General features: G+C 31.3%; 1 long non-coding RNA gene across 2 annotated transcripts; it reads right to left on the reverse strand.

The window, feature by feature from the left end:
* Positions 1-3,234: 3,234 nt before the first annotated feature.
* LOC126777300 (uncharacterized) lies at positions 3,235-6,353 on the reverse strand. Of its 2 annotated transcripts, none has more exons than XR_007670030.1 (3): positions 6,216-6,353; positions 4,721-4,854; positions 3,235-4,245 (listed from the first exon to the last, which is right to left on the reverse strand). It is a non-coding gene; the product is annotated as an uncharacterized LOC126777300 (long non-coding RNA). The 2 variants fall into 2 exon arrangements; XR_007670029.1 differs by lacking the exon at positions 6,216-6,353 and adding an exon at positions 5,300-5,546.
* Between the last annotated feature and the right edge of the window lie 4,371 nt (positions 6,354-10,724).

Genomic DNA, 10,724 nt, shown 5'->3' on the forward strand with positions numbered 1-10,724 from the left:
CGCGCTGATGTCAGCTACATTTTACTGTATAGGTATTTGAGCAGTTATATTTTTATATAGGTAGGTGGACGGGCAGGTAGTAAATGGTCCTCACTGTCCATAGACATTGGCACTGTAAGAAATATGAACCATTACTGATGTTATGTCCCCTGTACTTGTAGTTACACTGGCTCACTCACCCTTCCAATTGCAATACAACAAAACTTTGGCTTACATAATGCCCTTACAAGTGAATTGAAGTGATTATTATTATTGATAAGTTAATATTTTTTTTGTCTTTTTTTTATTGAGTACCACTATGTAACATTTATTTTATATATTTTTAATTTCTATTTAGTCGTTATTTACGTGCTGTGGTCTTCTTTAATTGAAGGAGCACACATATTTTAAAATATTATTCCACAATGTAATGTACTCGTAAGTGTGTATCCTTTGTTGGAGATCCTTAATAAATAAATAAATATTTAGAAGATATCTACAAAATATGTTTAGTGATCGCTATAGGCGATTATAAAAGACAGCCAGTGCACCAATTGTTGTATAAATAATTGTTTTATGTTACTCTATCTTAATAATTATATTTGAAGTAAAAATATTATAAATAAATATATTTTATATAAGAAAATTAAAAAATAATACTTATAATTTTATTTCGTTACTCCAATGTTAAAGAAAAGTTTTATACGAAACTAATATTATGCTGTTAATTTTAGAGAGCTCTATTATTACGACAAAGTTTTAAAATACCTTCTAACAATGTAGAAATTTATGCAACTTCCGAAACTTGAAACGTTATTCATACGCAGGAAAAGTCTTACACGTAAGTGTTTACATTTTGTTATAGAAAGTGTAAAAGTTTTGTCTATTTTCAGCATAATCTATAAATTTCGATCATATTTTGATTGTGTTACTGCTTGAAACTTCTTGAACCTACTGGGGTACTGCACAGCTCAATACTGCGATAACTATTTTAAATCTAAAAAAGAAACTGAAGTTATACATTCCTCGTTATGCTATTTCATTTGAGTCTACTTTGGCTCACTCGCCCGTCTTACTAGAACACAAGCTCTACAAAATATTAATATAAGTATTTTGCTGTAGAATACACAATTCGTGAGATTTACAAAGAGTACTCAATAAATCGAAATGTAGGTTAAAATTCTATTGATATTACAATAAAAAAATACGAATTAATGTATTGCACTTATGTGTACACTACATCCCTTCTTCGAATATAAAATTGTATTATGAAATGATATGAATAATAAACTTTGTTGTATATAATAAGTTCATTTATATATTTTACAGTCATTAGGTTCATTCGTTTTATTTGTTGATCTCCTTTGGTCTTTAATTGCGGTTATTAATTTGAATCACAACTTCACTGTCACTATCTGTATGCGTAATAGTTTTCGTATTTACTATTTTAATTAAGAAAATGAGCTCTAATGAGCAATGTAAAATTCTTATAATTTATTTCTAGACGAAACCTTTGTAAACATTCTCTTATATCAACCTTCCACACGTCTCGATTTGAAAAAAATGGTTAGCACATATGATTAAGAATATTTTTATTCTTTTTTTTTAAAACACTGAACCTGACCCCAATTGAAGGTGATATTTATATATTTGCAGATATTAAATATGATAACTAACACCCAACCGTTTATCTACCGCTAAGACTCTGTGATTAATATTCATAAATTTTGTTCTTCCCATACAAATTTGACAATCGATAACTTTGGTTCCGTCTGCAGAATAAACTGAGGTTAAAACAATTTCGAATACAAACAGTTCGAAAGAATAGCACTGTAGGTCTAAAACAGCATTCCTTTACAGCGTACGAAATTTTGAATTGACCAGCAAAATAGCCAATTCAATAGCAGCGGGGTTTTTATTGGGTATTCCGATGTTCGGGGCGCACTCGGTGCCTTGGACACCGGCGAGCCCCACATACCCCCCACTATTCCCGTGGAGAAAACGCATAATGCGTTTTTCCAGCGTTAAAGAAAAAAAAGCAGTTGACGTCTAGACGATGCTTGATTATTATAAAAAACCAAATACCCATTTCGGAAGCGTTTATTATATCACCCGTAAACGATTAAAATTCTTTTCAACGACTTATAAAAAAATAACGATGTTGACATCTTAAAAATATTAAATACGTACCTATTTAAAAATTAAAAAAAAATCAATTGAATATTTGAAAACAAAATAGTGATAAAGATTAATTAATTAAATATACTATTAATATGAACAATATTTATAAATCTCCTGAAACACTAATGTAAGTAGTTTAGATAGGTTTGTTACAATGATAGGTAATCTATGGTATTCATTTATTAACAAAATTAACAAGTCATATTAAATTTGATATAAGTAGCTTAGTGGAATAGTGTTTTATTATAAATATATATTTTTAATAACTGTTTGTAGTGCATTATATAGAATGTAGTAAATCGCAGGGAATGTATAAAGTTAAGGTTTGTTTATTTTTGCTCTTCTCGTGAAGTCACGTTCTTTATCTGTGTGTCTTCCATGCGTTATACACATTCAAAGGAGCTTTATACAATATGGTGTAACTGCACTAACTTAGTTGAATTTAGCGCTACAGACTTATTAGACGTTAGTCAACATTATCTCTAATTTATACAGATAAATAAATATCTCAGATAAATAGATAAACTTGTTTTGACTCTGCTATTGCTGAAATGTTTACGTGATGCAATAATTAATACAACTGCTTCGCAGTTCTAGTGGCTAGTTTATGATATTGCAAAACCCGAAACTATGTACATATTGTATCCCCGTGGAAAACAATAAAACAAATTATAACTTTTTTCATTCCAGAAATCTTCAAAAGCAGCCGGGAGTTAGAAAGTCGGCAATGTTGAGCATCTAAAGCCGTCAATCTTGCACCTAAGCTGTATACAATCGTGCCAGATTTGCTTCCCTATCGGATTATGCACATACGTTTGTATACAGAATGCTGTAATATGTTATGCGCAATTGGTTTGTCTCCGTTGAGAATAGCCACCGCAACCGAATCCATCATAACCACTATAATATTTATAAATAATCATTTCATTTAGTAGTATTGTTTATTTCTTTAAGTGCTTTTGTTAACTCAGCTAAAAACAAATGTAAATGTCTACATATAACGATGACAATGATGTAGTAAAGAAAAAATGAAATTTAATAGCGTGCACATTCGTGAAAACGCTTAATTTAAAAAAAATGTCTTATTAATTCAGATTAAGGTAATTCAAAACAAAGTTTTTCGATATGCACATCCTGTCTATTCTGTACTGTGTGTTGTGCCTCCCCCTTACTTGAAGGAAACTTTTTTATTTATAGGGATTCCTGGAGAAGTTCTTCGTTCTTTGAAACTATGGATTTTAAGGGTGCCCGAACACAAGTCATCTTTTTATAATAATTCTTTTACAATTCAGGCTCTGGAACGTTATTCCTTTAAATATTTGGGAGGCCAAATCCATAGATATTTTTAAAAAACTTGTAAAAGATCACTTTTTGTCTCAAATGCCTTAACTCCAATAATTTATTTTATTTTAGTATTTTTTGTATTTTGCATTTTTTTTCTTTTTTGTTATAGTTGAGGACTTCTTATTGTTTTCTATTCGTTCTTATTGTATATATTTATATTATATATTTGTAATTTTATATGTATTGATAATATAATTTATTTATTGATATATATTATGCGTATTAATTATAGATTAATATTATTTCATTTATTATTACAGCACCACCTACCTCATATCCTATGAGTTATTATTTACACCGTTGGTTGCCTGGAAGAAATCGCTATGTAGCTATAAGGGCGCCAAAATTGTATGCTACTTTTATTTAGGATTTATCCATGTTTTGTTTTCTTTTTCTTTCTTTGTGGTGTACAATAAAGTATAATGTAAATTAAGTATTTCGACAGGTAATAAAATTATATTAACAAACAAAATTGCTATAAAATATAACAAAAATCAATTACTGTTTTGTTATAAAACATATTGATAACAATAGCATGAAACTCATCACTTTAACTACCAGGGCAGCAAAAGCGGAGGAGCAGTCGCTTTTGTCACAACACAGGGGACATATGAACCTCTCAAGGTTCATATCCTCGTACAAATGTACCAGGATATCATCCGAGTGCAGTAGTAAATAGTCTTTGAGCGGCGTCCATACGTAGAGAAGTGCACATTCGAGAATGATTAATGATAATGGAATCTGAAATTTTACAAAATGAGAAATGTATTACTATTTTTAAATAATCTTAAACAACAATTCTTGTGCCTTTATAAAAAATAAAATTTAAAAAATTTGAAATTATTTTAAGATAACACAAAAAACATATCGATAATATATCGATGGCTTAATCTGTTAGCAAGAAATGGAAATGGCCACATTGCCATGATATTTATTTAAGGCGCCATTTTCTTCTATATCTCTTTGATATTATAATATATCGAATTAATAAGTTAAATGGCACAGCTTAATAATATAAATAAAACAGTTTTTATATATTTTCCAATGATTTTACGCAAAAAAACAAACCAAACTATATATAAATTATTGTATTTATAATATTAGATGACATCGATTACTATTAAATTTGTTTTTATTTTGTTTATAAGTAAAATCGGTCATTTTATTTAATTTTAAAATAATTATTATTTTATTAAAATGTTACTGTTATACCAACTTCCAAAATCAAGTACATTGGCGGTAAATTCTTCCAAATGAAACTTGGTAATATACTAATTCTCTTCACTAACAAACATGTAGACAATAGAAAGATTAATTTAGAATCTGGATGCTCATCTGTGATTATTTTAGCTGTAAGATATTAATAAATTATTGTATTATAATATTTTAAAAATATTTTTTTTTTTCGAATACACAGAAACTGCAGTTGATATGAAACTTTCACGTTATTATTGGTTAAAGTTTTAGGATAGCTTAACAGTGTAACAAGACATATTGTAAAGCATAAATATATGCGCAATCGCAAGTGCACTCATGACCTCACTTTCATAATTCAGTAGGATACATTTTTTAAAGATGTCCTTCGCCGCTAAGCACGAGATGATATAAACACAAATCAAGCTCATGGAAATACAGCGATGCTTGTCGGGTGTTTGAACTCACAATCTTTAGTTGTGTTAACCACTGCGCCATCTCGGTTGTCTAATATATCATTCATATTTTCGTATAACGTGTCCGTTCCACGATAGCCGCTTCACATCCAGCGCACAGGTGACACTTTCAACGCTCCACTTACGTAATCATTCTGTATTATATTCCAGTCACCCACATTCATCCCAGCCGTCTTATCTCAACTGAATGCATTCGCTTTTCATTTGTCACTTTTAGGCATCATAGAAAACAAAAATAAGTTAACAATTCGCTTTCGAAATTTCATTTCATTTTTAAATTGGACCGAGCGGCGTTTATCGTTTTATTTCCTTTGCATTTTCTGGTTAAAAAAAGTGGAATATCTCACAAATTTTTCAATACTATTTGATTAAATTTAGCAAAGATATATAAAACAACCATGTATCAACGTAGTTTTAATTAAAAACAAGTAGCGGCGAGATTGTTGATAATAATACGATTTTAACTGAAGATCGCTTTATTTGTGTTTATAATTCATTCCGTGCTTGATGGTGAACGTAAACCATGTACAATACTGCCACGTATTCCATCAACCGTAGAGCAAGAATACGAAATTTTTTATCAAGCGTTGAGACATTTATAGTTACTAATGTAAGTCTGTACAAAAAAAAACATGTAAATACAAAAATCGTTGTCAGTTAAAATGAGTTCGTTCATGCCATGTTATTAAAGATATAAGGGTAAGGCTAAAGTAGGGTCTCCTCGAGTGCACTTGGCATTGCGCATGATTAAAAGAATACTTTCATAGTACTTATCTTTTTACTTCTCTATCTCTTAAAATAAATTAAATTGTACAACGAAAAACTAGTAACAGAACAGTTATATATTACATCGACATGACATTCGCAATATGGCGACCTAAGACACTATTTAACGAATCCACCAATATTTTTAAAACAAGTTATCAATCACATTTTCTCACTGGTTCCATCGTAACTATAGCATGCCCAATTACCAGAGACTCATAAACAATAAAGAGTTTTTTTAAATTTAATAAATAACCGAATAAAAAACTAACTCACAATTATAAATCAAATTGATTCCATTTATCATTAATGAAAGCGCAATCACTATCGCATTCGTACTTGTCATCTAATTTTGATTATTTTAAACATTATTCACTATACATAATATAATAAATAAACAACACGTTTTAAATAACATGATATAATGACGTCAGTCACGATTTTTTTTTTAAATTCTAAGCAAATAGCAACATGCCAGCTGCCATTGTCATAAAGGAAATTACAAAATAAGTCCGTCCGTTGTTACAGCTTGATATATAACGTCAATAAAAAGAGTGGCCAAGAAATAAAAATCAACTACAATTCTCTAGGTCAAATTCCTTGTAATAGTTGGAGCAAATGTTTATTTATTTATACTTTATTGCACATCGTGTTATGAATAGATGTTAGGAGGGCAACAGAAGGATCGATCTTCGAAGTTGCCATACTTATAGGTAACCACGATGCAAAACACACATTAAGCATCTAAAATAATAATGAAAGAATAGAAAAAATTTAAAACAAATTAAAACAGTTTGGAAATATAATATGAAATATAAGTCGTATTTGTATTACAACTCTACTAGAAACTATATAATAACAAAATATAAACAAATTTTAAAAGAGAGATCAGTTCTTATGGGCCAACAACATATACCTTAAATAGTTCAAGACAAGAGTCTTAAATTTTGCAAGTGGAAATTTATAGTGCACAATGTGTACGCAAACACAGGTGACATCTCTATTCTCTCTCTCACTCTACCGTCACATATGGACATAATAACGCGTAGACCCAATGATTCCGTGGTGAAAAAGTGCCTTTCCATGGCTACAAGAAAGAGGGACAGGCGAAGACCCCAAACCACTTGGATGACAAATGTCCAAAGGGACATTAAATAGGTCTCACCGATGAGGACGTGAACACACGATCTACTTGGCGTCGCATGATAAGGAAAGCTGACCCCGCGTAACGGGATAAGGCGAGGACAAAGAAGAAGAAGACCATGTACATTAACCTTATATGAATCATAGTCATTTAAAATTAGTAAATTATTGCCATGTTATTATTATTATTTTTTTATAGAATAGGACGGTGGACGAGCATATGGGCCACCTGATGGTAAGTGGTCACCAAACGCCCTTAGACATTGGCATTGTAAGAAATGTCAACCATCGCTAACATAGCCAATGCGCCACAAAACTTTGGAACTATGATTTAATGACCCTTGTGCCTGTAATTTCACTGGCTCACTCACCCTTCCAACCAGAACACAACAATATCAAGTACTGCTGTTTTGCGGTAAAATATCTGGTGAGTGGGTGATACCTACCCAGACGAGCTTGCACAAAAACCTACCACCAGTTATTCAAGAGTGAGGAATTAGTATATATATATAGTAAAGTGAACAGTCCAATTAAAAATATAGGTCAGCGTAAACTCTTTTAAAACAAACAATTGACTGATCATATATGTATTTTACAGTAATGTATATATATGGACATAATGATAATTATTTTATATAGATTATATAAATGATATTTTAAAAAACCACAGCGGGCCTTCTATTCCTCACTCTCATAATATGATGGAATAGCAATCCAACATTACCGGAGAAAGTTCAGGAGCAAGACTAACAGCTTTTAAATGCTGTCCGAGACATGGGAGTGATAACTACAACTTCTGGAATAGCAAGTCATAAATTAGAAATGTTCAAACGTCATACATATATAACTAGAAGTAATAGGAAACTTTGTAATATTTCAATACCTCAGTAGAACTGTCAGTACTCCAATGTCTTGTTTTAATTAAGCGTTGCAATCAAATGTGCAAATGCGGGGGACAGAGAGATGAGAGATCGATTGGACTAGACTACGTTCACACTGAGGTGGAACGGTTCTATCGATATTATTTTATGCACAATAGTATTTATGACAAGTAAAATAATTAACGGTTAACGGTATTTTCTTCTTTTATAGACAATAGGGAGCTGATTTCACCACTATTTTTTTTGGTAACCACCGTCTATATAAATTTGACGGCAATATAAACCATTTTTTAGACTCGCCCTACAAACCGGAACACAACGATACTAAGTATTTGCAAATCTGATGAATGGGTTTTACTTACCGATACGGGCTTGTGAAGTCAGAATTTATTCCGATTCATTAGATCTTACATCCTACATCGGTAAACACGAGATAAATTAAAAACACAATGATATTAACAACTTTAATGTCTATACTTATTAACTTTATTGTGCTTGCTCAGATTGCTCTTATCTACGATAAGACAATTTTATTGTCAAGTGTTGTGGCTTTGAACAAGCCCGTTTGTGTTGGTGTCACAACTCAAAAGTAATCCACCATCAGTGTCTATGAACGACCACTTAACATTAGGTGGCCCATATAAACTCACTTACAATTATAAAAAAAAAAAATCTGTGAAAAAAATACTTTTTCACAGATTTTTTTTTTTTGTTAACATTTCATTGAACTTGTAAAATGAAGATTAAAAAGTGCTTGTAAAATATTGTTGACAGTATAGTCGAATCGATGTTGTATAAACGTGCTTCTGAATGCGGCTTTGTTCGCGCGGAATGTACAAACATTTGTCAGTGTTTAATACAGCCGGCATATTTTTTTCGTCTGTTTTCTGTCTGTTCAAAAAATCTTTGTGTATGACAAAGAGAGAACTTCATTATTCTAGCGTTATATAATTATGTTAATTAAGTATTTCCTTTACGGGATGTAAAGATAAGCATATAACAACAAATATCCGCAAACTATAAATCCTTACAGGTGCAAGATATTTTATTTTATTATTTACTTTCCTAGCTAATATGATCCTGTATAATCATAAATTTAAGAGCCTCCTCGAATAAAGTAAATTTTGAATTTGATTTTTGATCGAGTACTTATTTAGAAATCTCGTAAAAATACTGCACGAATATGAACGATATAATTATATAGTATTTAAAAAAAACTACGTATAATGGATATTTTCTTAAGATAGAATTTCCCCTATGTACCGTACAGGAATGTTTTTTTTATTCCCAAATGCACAGCACATTCATCTACATAACATTCAATGATTAAAAACTGACCAAGTGCGAGTCGCGCACCAAGAATTCCGTACCATGATTTTATTTCGACTTTGTGTTATTAGGATTAGTAATGAAAATGCCCATGCCCAAGTGGCCCATATGCTCGTCCACCTTCCTATTCTATAAAAAAAAAAAAAACAAATTAGTTACCAAGGTTAGGTGCGCATTGACGATGTAAACATGGTTAACGTTCTCACATCGCCGTAGAGTTTGGTGATAATGACAACTTGCCATCAGTTGGCCAATATGCCACATTAAAAAAGTTATAACGTCCAAGGATAGCCTTGAGACAGAAGACAGCTTAGCGTTAGCCTAAGATTAGTAAACAGTTCTACACTTTGGATACGGATTCCCAAAAACCCCAAACTCAACCAATATCCCCCTGAAAGCGCGCTTAAGGTAAACCATCGATCCATTTGTATCTGACCTTCTTAACTCTGATCTACATACTTGATATAGGATTTATGAGAAGAGAGTACGCGTACGAATAAAACATTTAAGGTTTTTTTTTTTTTTGGTTTCTTATTTATTTTTTAATAAGTCTATGATATTATGTTAAACGGTATACTCAGTAAGCTCTTATAAACTATTTTCTTTGCTATGAAAAAATATAAGGATTTAAAAAACCAATTAAATAAATTATATTACAACAAATACATGTTAAAATATTTTTATTTTTTCACTAGCTAGAAGCTATTTATGTATTCGCGTGACGTACATAAAATGTTAGTGTTTCCGTAACAGCCTGTGAATGTCCCACTGCTGGGCTAAAGGCCTCCTCTCCTCTTTTTGAGGAGAAGGTTTGGAGCTTATTCCACCACGCTGCTCCAATGCGGGTTGGTAGAATTCACATGTGGCAGAATTTCAGTGAAATTAGACACATGCAGGTTTCCTCACGATGTTTTCCTTCACCGTAAAGCACGAGATGAATTATAATCACAAATTAAGCACATGAAAATTCAGTGGTGCTTGCCCGGGTTTGAACCCACGATCATCGGTTAAGATTCACGCGTTCTTACCACTGGGCCATCTCGGCTTTTTTAGTGTTTATTTGTAAATAATTAAAAACGTATCCAAAGTCCTATACAATTATCTACCAATTTAGCCCAATTTTATAAAAGTCCATCTAGTCAGGCGGGTGATTCGATAAAAACCCACCTCCACAAATTTTTGGAATTTACAATATTAAAGAGATTATAATCTAAACTTTTTAAATTGTCTTCTTTGACATTGACATGTAGTGAATTAAGGTTTCAATTCAATTTCACATAATAGTATCACAACCGCTTTATCCACGTGTTGTTTTACGATCTATGTCGTAAAAATGGCATAAAAAAGTTTATGGAAAACTAGTGTTTTACTGTAGATGTACTAGAAAATTTTAACAACATTTTTACAATATTAGTTTCAGAAATCTTTAAAT

The sequence above is a fragment of the Nymphalis io genome, chromosome 22 (assembly GCF_905147045.1).
Source record: "Nymphalis io chromosome 22, ilAglIoxx1.1, whole genome shotgun sequence".
Taxonomy (NCBI): Eukaryota; Metazoa; Arthropoda; class Insecta; order Lepidoptera; family Nymphalidae; genus Nymphalis; species Nymphalis io.